Here is a 12,012-nt window from a genome sequence, read left to right as displayed (position 1 = left end):
ATTCATCATTGACTTTAGCTGAGGTTTCCTGCTAAGGGTAGGGAGGATTGTGTTGGTTTAGCAAGCTGAGGTGGTAGCCTGAGAAGGCATGTGCAAGGCTGATTAGATCTATTCCCTGTAGGAGGTGTGGAGAGTGCTCAGCATCCATAGGAGGCCAACTACATAGAGAGAATGCACATGAAGAGAGCAAGCACAGACCCCAGGGAAGGGCCATGTGGGCTGGTGGTTCCACCAGAGATCACGGAAGACAAATGGCATAGTTGGATTTCCACTATGGAAGAACCACCTGCGAGGGCCCATTGAGGAGGGACTGAAACAGATACTGGCCAACCAACAAGAACATTTTATAGAAACTCACCCAGGAGAAGAGAGGCTGTCTCAGGCAGCAGAGGGACACAGAAATGCCTATGAGGCAAAGTAAGTCGGGGTCCAGTGGTTGACCAAACGTGAGGAGTGAGGACCTGGGGTCTTTGCCTTACTCAGAGTTGAGTTCAGCCTCTTCCCCTTGCTTCCATGGCTTGAATAAAATACCTCCTGTCATTTTGAACAAGTGTCTGGTGAGAGTGTGTTCTACTGTACCACACACAGGCCACCCAAATATCAGGAGGTGGGTGAGGCCTGAGAGGACAGGACACAGGACTGCAGCCACAGAAGCGGGGCCCATGGGTCAATGAAGCTGATGGGAGAAGCCACACAGGTGGTCTAGAGGCTGGAGGGTAGGCCTCAGAGAAAAGGAGAAATCTCCCGGGAAACATGTGAGGAGCCAGGTCTTCTGTCTTCAAATGCCAGATAGCTAAGCCTGCCTGTGACCCCACAGTGTGGCGTGGACGTGGGCCAATGTGGGGATGTGCACATGCGCACAGGCACACAGGCAATCCAGGCAGCCAGGTTGAAAGGGTTGAAAGATCTGCCCTTCCTCCAGGAAGTCCACCCTCATCTCTTTCCTGATACATCCAATCCCTTTATTGGAGGGAAAATATGGGTTTTTTTTTAATGTAATTAGAATTAAGGATAACATGGTCACTGTAGGTGAGGCAGAGATCCAAAAACTCATGTGTTTTCACAGCGTCAATGGTGGCGGTTGGAGCCTCTTCTAATGGCTAATTTTGCTTGGGAAGAAGCATGGCAACAGGAAGAAACTAATTTATCAGTCAGTCACTTGGAGAGGGTTAAAGGGCACAGAGTTTTAAGACAAGGGCATCAAATGTTAAATTTTGCCAAATTTCCCAATAATCCAGTTGCTTGGTTTAAGGTTCTTGTGAGGAAGAGAAACCAGGCTAACAAATTGCAAGCAAAGAAGCGAAGTGTATTGAAGAAATAAGGTATCTCACAGAATACGAAGACTTGCTGACTTCCAGGACACGGAGAGGACCCCAGGACCGCGGGGACTCTGGGAAGTCCCTGCAGACCTTGGCCACCAAAAGGACTCTATCACCATCAGCTGACCCTGAGGTCCAAATGCATGTTTCCAAAAGAAACAGGCCAACTGGGATGCGATTCTATGTCTGAATCACCCAGCTGTGACCCTATGAGAAGGGTAGTGTGATCAGATTCAGCGACAGTACAGCGCACCAGTAATGTGGCTTTCTCCTTATCAAAGCCCAGGCACTTCCCTACGACTGTGCACATCCTCAGTTATCACCTAAGGTAGGCTCAGCAAGGGCTCTTTCCTGGGATGCAGTGATGCTTTCTTCCACGTGAGGAAGATGAGGCTTACAAAGTTTAGTTGACCCAGCCGAGGCTACATACGGGGTAAATGAAGGAGGCGAGACTAAAAACCCATGCCTCCCAAACTACGAAACCAAATGCATGACTGTGGTGTGGGTGTGGGTGTGGGTGGGGGTGGGGGGAGAGGCCGGGTGATTGCGTGGATAGGAACGCATGCACAATAGGTGAGTGGGTGTCTGGATCAGAACCACCAGACCTGAAGGAATGTGGTCACATGGGTTCCCACAGCAAGCTGTTTACAAGAAGGTATTGAAAAGGGAAGGGGGGGGGGTCAGAATGAAGATGGAGGAGAGGGAAAGGCAAAAAAATAAACTCCAAGCAAGAGGGAGACTCCTGGAGTTCGCATACAAACATAAATGTAAACATAGACATGCGTGGCAAAGGCTAGTCATTGTGCCCCAAGAGCTCTTCTCCCCTTACTGTGTGTGTAAAACATGCCTAGTACAATGGATGGCTCCCAGCTGAGGACTGCCTTTCCAACCTCTCTTCCAACTAGTGGCCACGTGATTCTGGCCGGTGGAAGGGAAGCAGAAGTGACACGGGCAAATTCTGTATCATGCCCGGCATGGGCATGCCCTTCACCATTTTCCTCTCCTACATTCTGGAATGCAGAATTAATGGCAGGAGGCGAAGCCGCCATATTGGACTATGAGATGCAAGCCAAGCATGAGGACGGCAGAGCCACAAAATGGGAGTGTCTGTGGCCTGAGCCCCAGATGCCTGCTGATTGAGAAGCCACTGTACTAAGCTCTGAGAACCCAGATTTATTTTCATGTCCAAGGAATAATTTTATGACAGTTACATTGAAGAAATAAAATTCCACATGCCATGCTTAGTATCATACTACGCACCTGACAAATGGTAAATGTTTCCATGACTGAGGCACACATTTAAATAAATAAATAAATAAATAAATAAATAAATAAATAAATAAATAAATAAATAAATAAATAAATCTAAAAAAAAAAAAAAGGCAGCCTGGGTGGCTCAGTGGTTTAGCACCACCTTCAGCCCAGGGGGTGATCCTGGAGACCCCGGGATCGAGTCCCACGTTGGGCTCCCTGCATGGAGCCTGCTTCTCCCTCTGCCTCTCTCTCTCTGGGTCTCTCATGAATAAATAAATAAAATCTTACAAAAAAAAAGTTGATTTGACTAAGAAATTAATGGTAATTTCTATATCTTCTTTAAACTTTCACATGATTTTTTTATCAATAAAAATCTTATTAATAAAATGTATTCCATCAATCGAAATTTTTAAATGCTTGGAACTTTTGACACAACACAACTATTCCTCCCCAAAGAATTTTTTTTTCCTCAGGAAAACTTGTTTCTAAGTATTTTTATTATAAACACAGCTACAATGACTGTAATTATACAGTTTTGGCAGTTGAGTGAAATTTTTCATAGACCAAATTCCTTTTAAGTATAAACTTGTAATCACTGGTTATCTATTATTAGAGAAAGTAATAGAATGAACCCCTCTGATCTATTACACATTTCAGCTACTGACTCCTGACCAGTTTTTTTTTTTTTAAACTATACATCCTCACCCACTTTCAACCCTCCCCAACTGGATCATTTTGAGGCAAATTGGAGACACCACATCATTTCATTCATAAACATTTTAGTATGGATCTTAAGATAAGGACTCTTTTTAAAAAAACATGATCACAGTTTCAGTATCACATCTAAAAAAAATCAATAATTCTTTAAAAAAAAAAAGACTTTATGTATTCATGAGAGACACAGAGAAGCAGAAACACAGGCAGAGGGAGACATCACTCCCATAGGGAGCCTGATGTGGGGCTTGATCCTAGGACCCCCCAGGATCATGACCTGAACCAAAGGCAGATGCTCAACCACTGAGCCACCCTGGTACTCCAATTCTCTATTATTATCAAACATACAGTGCTTCAATTTCCCCAATTATCTCATACATTTTTTTTTAGGATCCAAATAAATTCTATAGATTGCAAACAGTTGATATCTTTAATGTAACAGTTACCTGGACTTTTATGGAAAAGCCCAATGAGCTTCTGGTTTATTTAAGCCACTATTATTTGGGTTCTCTGTCATAGCTGGAACATCGTAACACCTCATCTCTTCACTAGGCCTGAACTACTACATATCCCCACTCTCAGGGTAAACCCGTGACTCATTGCCCTGGTCCCCAGGCCTGGGCTGACCCAGAGTGAGGGCAGGCCAGAGGCTAGCACTCCATCTCATCTTGATCGAAGACATTTCTAGTTTTTTTCAGGCTACCCCAGGGCAGCAATCAGGACTCACTGGAAATGCCAGATTTCCTGTAAGAGCAGCCCGAGTGTGGTTCACTGGAAGCCTGGAATTTCTTCCCCAGGGTGAGAGGGAATTGTGCTAAGAATTAGTCAATTTGTAAAATGGAGTGACCAGGACCTAAGAGACAGCCTAGCTCAGGGGTCAGCAAACTTTTATGGTAAAGAGCCAGATAGTAATTGTTTAGGCTTTTCAGGCCTCAACAGCCTCTGTTGGAACCATTCAACTCTGCTACTGACTGTGAAAGCAATCATGGGGGGGCAGGTAAACAGTGGTTGTGCTCTGATAAAACTTTATTTGTGGATGTAAATTCTTGAAAATCATAATTTTCATGAGATATTTTTATATATTATTAGATGCTACATCCTATAGCTATACACTGTTATATTATACTATGACATAGTATAATATTTTGTGTCACAAAATGTTATTCTTTTCATTTGTTTTCAACCATTTAAAAATGTAAAAACCATTCTTAGCTTACAAGCCATACATAAAGAGACAGCAGACCGGATTTGCTGGCCTATGGGTCATAATTTGCCAACCCCCGATCCAGCCAACTTTCTCATCTCTTTTACCAAGAATTAAACTGAAGACCAGAGAAATGAATGAATTCGCTCAAAGTCACACAGCGTGCTGATGACAGAGGTCAGATTAGAACCCACAACTTCATCTCTCAAAATGCCTAAAAGAGTTGAATAATTTGCAGGAACAGTCTACTTAAGAACCATTCGAAAGGCCAAAGACTGAGAGCCAGAGCTTATATTCAATGCCATATGGATACGTAATGACAACAGAAAGCCTGACTGCAGGGCCCGTCTCCTAGTAACCACAGCCTCTCTGATGAAAGATTGCTCTGACTTGTTATTTATAACTTATTCCCCAATAGGGAGGGTGAGTGATTTGTTTATATTTAGTTACAAGGGCCAAGGAAATCCTGATCTGCCATCTTAGGATAGACACAAACCTTATAGCCACAGCTGCCAGGAGATGGGTGAAAGCAAAGAAAACTGCGATGTACGGTGTTGTCCCCGTTACCAACAACAAGGGTCACATATAGCAATTACTGCCTGCCTGACACAAATAACAGATGGTGTGAGGGGAGACGGGGAGGGAAGGGATGCATTCCTATTTATACTCTACGGAGGCAGTCATTATGAAAAACCTCTCTGCACCTTGTTCATTACTCGGAGCATCTGTTAATTTTGCCTGGCTTTTGATGTTGTTAGCATTACTTTGCTTCTGGTTCCTGGAATTACATTCCTGAGAATGACTTCTGCTGTCTCTGAAGGGGCTTTCTTGGTTCCATAGAGAACTGCATGACCTGAAGTCCAGGGAGAGGGTACAAAGTATTATAAAACCACAAGCAGCCTATAAATAGAGAGGGCTCGTGGGCCTGAGTCAAGAGATTCCAGGTGGAGTTAGACTCGACAGATTAGGCCCCAGTCAGAGGAGGTAAGCACTGAAGGGGTTATCAGGCAATGATCTAGTGTTGTCCAACGCCTTATTTTACCTCCTCAGGCCCAGCAAGGGTTAGTGACTCCCATAAGGTCACACAGCAGATTCAGTGAACCCACATCTCATTACTTGCTGCTCCATGACCTTTCTGACACCTAAGCAGCCCCTAAAACAGGACAGAAGATATCACAGAACAGGCAAATGTGAAACACCAGCAAGATGAATCGATCCAGAACCTCTACTTCTCTCTGTCCACAAATATAAAGAGACCATTATGGGTCATTGCACAATCAGAGGAAAGAAATGAAAAGCTTCATTCGTTAAAGAATGAGGAAAACACGCCCTAAAACAGTCACCAACCCCATAGTTGCGTGCTATTTTTCAGTTAGCAGAGATGCCTCATCCCCTCTGAGTTTTGTAACAACCCCAGGCAGGTGGTCAGTAGTAGCAGATATTGACAGCAATTGTCCCTATTTTGAAGAGAAATAGTTAAAAGTCATTAAACACTTACTACGTGGCTCTGTTCTAAATGCTTCTTAGGTATTAATTAATGAGTCCTCATAGTGAACCAATGGGGTGGTTAATATTATTATACCCATTTTATAAGAGTAGAAACTGAGGCACCTAGGTGAAATGATTGACCTAAGATCACTGCCAGCATGTGCTTATGGTAGACACACCCTAGGTGACCCCCCAACAAGTGTCCCTTGAGTGTTGGTGGGACCTGTGATGTGCTTATTAACAGAATATGGGATGAGGGATGCCTGGGTAGCCCAGTGGTTGAGCGTCTGCCTTCAGCCCAGGGCATGATCCCAGAATCTGGAATTGAGTCCCACATTGGGCTCCCTGCATGGAGTCTGCTTCTCCTTCTGGTTGTGTCTCTGCGACTCTCTGTCTCTCATGAATAAATAAATAAATAAATCTTAAAAAAATAAAATAAAACAATATGGGATGGAAAAGGGCCTTATATAATGATATAGGGGTCAATTCTCCAGAAAGACATCATAATTCTTAATGCGTAAGCACCTGACAACAGAGTGTCAAACTATGCAAAGCAAAAACTAATAGAATTGCAAGGAGAAAGAGATTAATACACTCTCATAGTTGGGAACTTCAACAATTTTCCTTCAGAAGTGGAAATATCTAGCAGGCATAAAATCAGTGAGGACACAGTTGATCTCAACAGCACCATCAATTAACTGGATACAATTAACATACGTAGACTGCTTCATCCAACAGCAGAACACGCGTTCTTCTCAAGCTCATATGGAAGTCTCACCAAGATAGACCACATTCTGGGCAAGAAAACACATCTGCCCAGTTAACTGGTTGACCTCTTAGCGTTGTTATAGAACTTAACAGATATAAAAGAATAAAAATCATACAATGTCTGCTCGCAGAACAATGGAATTAAACCAGAAATCAGTATCAGAAAGATAACTGGAAAATCCCTAAATATGTGGAGATTAAACAGTGCACTAAGTAACACATGGATCAAAGAAGAAACCTCAAGAGAAATAGAAAAATATTTTGAGCTAAATGAAAATGAAACACAACTTACCAAAATTTGTGGGATGTAGCAAAAGCCATGCTGGGAGGAAAAAAAAAAATTTTTTTTTTGGGGGGAGGAAAATTTGTAGCATTGAATGCATGTATTAAAAAAGAAGAAAGCTCTAAAATCAATCATCTAAGTTTCCACCTTAGGAAATTAGAAAAAGAAGAGCAAGTTAAATCCAAAGTAAGGAGAAGAAAATAAATAATAAAGGATTAGAGCAATTGAAAACAGGAAATCAATAGGAAAAACAATCAATGAAACCAAAAGCTGGTGCTTTGAAAAGATCAATAAAAGCATCTGGGTGGCACAAGTCAGTGAAGCTGGTTGGACTTTTGGTTTTGGCTCAGGTCATGACCTCAGGGTCCTGAGATTGAGCTCTACCTCACCTGGCGCTCTGCGCTCAGCGTAGTCTGCTTAAGACTCTCCTCCATTCTCCCTCTGCCCCTACCCACCCCTTCTCTAAAATAAATAAATAAATCTTTAAAAAACGAAAACAAAAACAAAAGCAAACCTAAAAACCAAAAAAACAATAAGCCTCCAGCCAGGCTAAGAAAGAGAGAGGATTCAATGGCTAATATCCAAAATACAGGAGAGGACATTATCACAGATTCCACGGACATTAAAAGGATAAGAACACTACAAACAGCTCTACGCTCACAAATTTAATAACCTAGATGACATGGGCCAATTCCTTGAAAGATACAACCTGCTAAAACTCACAACGAAAAAGAGACAGTCTGACTTAGCCAACAGAATATGGCAAAGGACTACGGGATGTCGCTGCCACCATTATGTTACCTGATCCAGCAAAGGTGAAGCGCTTTTGCAGATGTGATTAATGCTTCTAATTAGTCTGGCCTTTGAGCTAATCAAAAGGGAGATTATTCTGGGTGGGTCTAGCCTAATTTAGTGAATTCTTTACTGGGATGCTAGGGCTTTCCTCCCCGGTCAGAGAGACTTAAAGCAGCAGAGACTCCTTTTGTCTGCTGGTCTTGAGGAAACTAGTTCTATAATCGCAAGGAGATGGATTCAGCCAACAATGACATGAGTTTAGAAGAGGACCCTCTACGTTGATGGGAACTGAAGGCCTGGCTAACGACTTGATTGCAGTTTTGTGAGACCCTGAGCAGAGCACCCACTTAAGTCACGGTGGGGCTCCTGATGCATAGAAACTATGAAATAATAAATGGGTGTTGTTTGAAGCCACTAAATCTGTGCTAGGCTGTTAGTAATAGATAACTAATACGGTAAAGGTGCGAGAGTCCCCACCCAAGCAGCCTGACTCCAGGATGTGTGCTTTAAATGCTAGTTGCCGAGTTGTTTTTTGACACTAAGTGAGAAGTTCCCCCCCCCCGCACCCCCACCGACCCATTCTCCAGTTCTCTGAGTAGGTGAACTAGGTGTCCTACAATTAATTCAATGCCGGCACTAACTATCTAGAGTTAGAATCCATGGGCTTAAGAGCTCAGTTTCGTAAGAATGTTTTCACTTCAGACTCTAGTCACAAATATCAGATCATTCTGACCAATTGGTTAGAATAGGGGTTTCTCACAACTCCCTCATGAGGCCCAGTAATTTGCTAGAGGGGCTCACAGGAAGCACTTTACTTACAAGTTTATATACTAATTTATATGCTTTAACATCCAAGTGAAGAGGTACATGGCTGGGGGGTCCAGATGGGTCTCAAGTGCAGGAATCTCTGCCCACAGTGGAGATGGAGTATGTCACCCTCCTGACACGTGGATGTTTAGGGGTTTTATGGAGGTCTCATTACACAGGCATGATTGATCAAATCATTGGCCATTGGTGATCAACTCGGTCTGTGGCCCGTATCCCCTCCCTGGAGGCTGGGGGCTAGGGCTGGAAGTCCCAGGCAGTCCTATGACCCTTTGTCACTCAGGAAATCCCAAGGATTTCTTAAGAGCTCTATGCCAGTAACCAGGAACAATGACCAAATATATATTTCCCATTATACCACACTGGTCTTTAAGGTCTTTCGGATGAGGACTGGGACCCACACCAGTGACTGAGTGACCAACCAAATGCCACATGGAATGAGGGACCGGTTGGGACCAATGTCTGCATCTTCTCACTTTAGGACTTTGACTTCTAGCTCCATGATGCGACTCTCAAAATACATAAAGCGGTGAAAAAAAAATGTTTAAAGGAGAGTTTTTAACATACAGGAGGCAAGAAAACATTGGTTAAAGATTAGGAATTTTCACATAAGTCCTATTCTTTACGATTCTATGAATTAAGTCAGAGGAGCCACAGCAAACGAAGCTCAGAGAGACTGACTTTTCCAAGGTTATGAAGTCATGGGGGAGGTCCTGGGATTTGACACCCTCCTCATCACATCACCAAAGAACAAAAAGGGAAGATATCAGCCATCTTCTGGTTTCCAGTGGATGGGCAGAGTTCTTTTCGGTAAGGAATGTAATCAGGAAATTTCCATCTCCACAGAAAAGAGAACTAAAGAAAATGAATGCTAATCAAAGCATAAGGATTTAACTTAATCCTAAGGAAGAGCTTTCCAGGGGTAAGGTTAATTAAACACTAATGAGATTCTGTTTAAAAAAAAAAAAATTCAAAAAGTTTCTAAATTTTACTTCCGGATTTCTGTTTATGAAGCATCATAAGAAAACAGCAAGAAGAAAGGTTGGGGATGATTTTGCAAGCTAGTCAAAATGCTTGCAAGCCCAACGTTTTTAAATTTGACTCTAAGGCAGATTGAGTAAATGATTGTAAAGATCAGTCATAGCTTTCTGGGAAACGATAGCAAATGTTAATAACGTTAAATTTTTACACAGTAATTTCCAAGTCTGGAATAGATACTAGCTTTTCTCATGAAATCACTGGTATTACTTCAAAATTATCCACGAGGAAAGCAAATGGATTCAGACACAGGTTTTTGCACTTATGTAGTGTACTTCCTTCACAGGTGAACGATTTCGGACCCTCTACAGTCACCCACTGCCCAGAAAAAATGGCTGCAAAAACCTCCCCCTCCCCCACCATCCCTGCTTGTTCTTGTTCTTTCCTTTTGCTGCTGTGGGCCTACTGCTGCCCTAGACTCCACATGCAAAACCAATTCTTTGCCACAGCTGGGACGGTCTTGGAACAGGACCTTTAGGTGACTTCACATGCCATGGGGTAGAAGCAAGGGTAGAAAAATGCAGAAATGGACAATCCCAGATTTCACATATTTCTGCACCCCTCCCTTCTTGCCCTGTCGTTCCAACCTGGCCCAGGGTCTTCAATCCCATCTTTTCAGTCTACCCCATTTCTTACACCCAGGCCTCCTGCTCTAAGTCTTGATAAAACACTCAAGAGATGGGTGGCTTTCTCTGGATGTGGCTGAATGACATTCTTGACTCTTGGTGTCTTCCAGAGACCAGGCCTTTCCATCTGTGGAGCCCTTATCAACATCCGATGGAAAAGTGAGCAAATGGTGAGGAAGTAAAGGCAGTAACTTCTTTATTGCAAAGAGCAGAACCATGAATTCCAACCCGAGAATGAAAGGAATTAGAGGGGCTGGGCCAGGGATGCTCACAAACAGTGATGAAAGTTGGACTATGAAAAGTCTTTAAAATGACCATATACCATTTAATTCAGGCATTCCACTTCTGGGGTCAAACAATGGGAAGGTAAATACGGCCTAAATAAGTGGAGTGACATACCATTTGGATAGATTAGGAGTCTTAATATGGTGAAGATATGAAAGCATCCCCACTTCACAGATGAATAAACTGAGGCATGGAGAGATTAAATAACTTGTCTGAAGCCATACAGGTAGCAAGAGGTGAAGCCATGATTCAAAACTAAGCAGTCTGGGCCCAGAGACCACGTCCTTACCCACTCTGCTCTCCTGCCTGCCTCCTGCGTACCTACTCACAGCCTGCGGAGCCTGGGTTCTCACAGCGTTTCCCTCTCTTGGTGTCTGTTTCCACCACTAGAGAGAGCAGGAACTTCATCTTATTCACCTTGGCATTTCCAAGTGCCTGGCACATAGGAAATACTCAAAACATGTTTATGAAACCCAACAGGAAAGTTTGTGAGTTGTCTATTCGCTGGGATTTATGCTTCTACCTTTACAGAATCTTCTGTAAAATAGGACAGAGACACAAACAAAAATATGCAGATTTAAGAATGATCCTTAAGAAAAAGGCTTTCTTAGCGACTCTCCTTTCTTGGACTGGGATTGTTAAACTATTGAAATGGCAGACGCGGAATTTATTTTTTCTCATGACTTTCTAAATAGGGAAACCCAAGACAAGACATTTCTCATCATTATATTGTTCAAGAGCAAGGGTCACATAATTTCTTATTTTTTTCTATACTGAGAGTGCCCAATAAATATTAAATACTAATGCCACTATTAGAAAGATAAAATTATGAAGAGTGGGACAGTAAGGGTTTAAAAAAAAAGGATTTATGGTTTGAGAAGAAAAAAAAAGAAAGGAATCATTTATGTCTCCTACGTTGACACTAAAAATGTGAAATCTGATGGAAGTTTATGGGACTTGTGAATACGAATTGGTTCTACGACCACCAAAAGTTCATTTCAGAAACTGGTGGTAGAGAAGTTCAAAGCAAAACCATGGACGCCTAAATCCACCTGTGGTCTACTTAGTGACTTGCTGTGTCTCAAGGTCTCTGCCATGTTGCATATAACCAATCTCCTCAGCCCCGGCCATGCGAGTCATGATAGATCCAAAAAGCCTCTTCGCCTCTTCCCCTCTTAGGATTTTACAAAACTCATCATCAGAAATGTTCAAAGAGAAAATGACCTCCTGAGGTTCAAATCTGATACTCCACCAAATCAAAAGAGACAAGAAAACTTATATTGGTCGCCGGTATTTGTTTTTGATAAACACTTTTATATTACTCAGGGTCCTCCCGAAAGAGAGGGAGAGAGAGAGACCTTGACTGTAAGGAATTGGCTCACGTGACTGAAGGTTGACTAGTCTGGAACGTTC

Source organism: Nyctereutes procyonoides, unplaced genomic scaffold (genome assembly GCF_905146905.1).
Source record: "Nyctereutes procyonoides isolate TBG_1078 unplaced genomic scaffold, NYPRO_anot_genome, whole genome shotgun sequence".
Classification (NCBI taxonomy): Eukaryota; Metazoa; Chordata; class Mammalia; order Carnivora; family Canidae; genus Nyctereutes; species Nyctereutes procyonoides.
This window is presented reverse-complemented; position numbering follows the sequence as displayed.